The sequence below is a fragment of the Vipera berus genome (assembly GCF_964194415.1).
Source record: "Vipera berus genome assembly, chromosome: 4".
Lineage (NCBI taxonomy): Eukaryota > Metazoa > Chordata > Lepidosauria > Squamata > Viperidae > Vipera > Vipera berus.
The window spans coordinates 105,477,109-105,478,861 of record NC_138206.1 but is presented as its reverse complement, the minus strand read 5'-3'; positions in this window follow the sequence as shown (position 1 = coordinate 105,478,861).

The window sequence follows — 1,753 nt, the reverse complement described above, 5'->3', positions numbered from 1 at the left end:
TATTCAGCAGCTACAGTTAATGCATTTTCTTTTCCTTTCCAAGGGTAATCTCAGAAATTATTGTCACTCTATCTTCAAGATATGAATTTGGTGCCCTAAACATTTATGACTTTTCTGATGTCTTGTATGCCAAAAGAGAAATTGATACTTTCAATCGTGCTTTAAACTGTGCATATTATGAATTTTCCTGATGAATGCATGTCATAGATGTTTAAATCAATATCTTAATATGATTTCTCTTTCTCTTTAGCTATCATTGCTCCACCGGAACAGTTTATAAGTACTGGCTGAAACCAAAGTCTTAAATTTTAGTGGGTGGGTGGGTGGGAGGGAAGGAAGGAAGGAAGGAAGGAAGGAAGGAAGGAAGGAAGGAAGGAAGGAAGGAAGGAAGGAAGGAAGGAAGGAAGGAAGGAAAGAAGGGTCTATTATGACATTTAGGCTGCAGAAATTAATATTACTGATAGATGGCCCCTAAGAAATATCTAAAGCTCAGGATTTTTTTCACCAGCTAGTGGTTATATGAGTTTTTGCAACCCAGATACATTAGCACTATCTTGCCTAAATTGTTTTCCAGGAAATAATCCTGATTATTGATTTATGGTTGTTGTTGTTTTTTGCCTTTTGGTTAATTAAATACTGTATATAAACATATGGGTAAAATCACTTTGTTGTATATGATTTACAGTGAAGGTTTTTGAGAGAAGCCCTCTAGATAAATTCATCTCAGTGGCTTCCATCAAAATGTGCACTCACTTCTCCAGTATTGCATTTATTTCTCCCATCTTCATATTCACTATATCTCCAACTGAGTGGGAGGTTACTGTTCATTCAGTAGGAGGAACAAGGCTTCTTAACTGCCAATTGACCATCTAGCTGAGGTATCAGCCTTATCAAGGGTCCAACAGGTATGATTCTTGAGGCCACGTCTGGCAATCTTTCTTCAAACTCTTTTAGATATTCAACAACTGAAAGTGTCTCAATATGGTGGAACTATAGAACTCTAGATAGTTGCTTTTCCTTTAGATACATGCTGAATAGATTTTTTTTTTCCATTATCATTCTAGCACTTCTTCAATTTGATAAAAAAAGACTATTGGAGAACTTTTCATAGGTTGGTAAATGTTTTTGTTTTCACCATAATTATGAAGTGGCCAAGATGCTGTGTCTTTCTTGAAGAAATTTCTCTCCATTGGTCTGCAGATTTTTTTGTCTCCTAACCTTCCGTTAAATCACAAATAAAGCCTTGACTTTTTCAATAGCTGTGCTACTGTCACTGCTAAGTGGCAATCATGCTTTTGAGAAATTGTTGGATAATTTCCCTAGAATTATTATTATTTTTTTGCTAGAAATAGTATTAGAACAGGGATCTTCAAACCTGGCCCTTTTATAACTTGTGGATTTCAACTGGCTGAGGAATTCTGGGAGTTGAAGTCCACAAGTCATAAAAGGGCTAGGTTTGAAGATCCCTGTATTAAAATAGCAATTAGTCCTTTAAAAAGATATAAAAGGTAATAAAAAATAAAAGAGTGTTTGCAGTTTGAGATAAAGTAAAAGATGGTTGGAATGCCATCAAATTGTAGTCTTGGAAGGACTTCCGGTGGCGGCGCGGCGCCGGAGACAGCCGTTTCGGGCTGCCCGCTGCTCAGCTGAGTTGTTTTCACCCGAAACAGCGCCGATCAGCTGTTCGGGTGGATTTGAAGCCCCCTCCTTGGGAGAAGAGGAGGGGGTGAGGCCCCAGGTAGGGGTTGAGTTC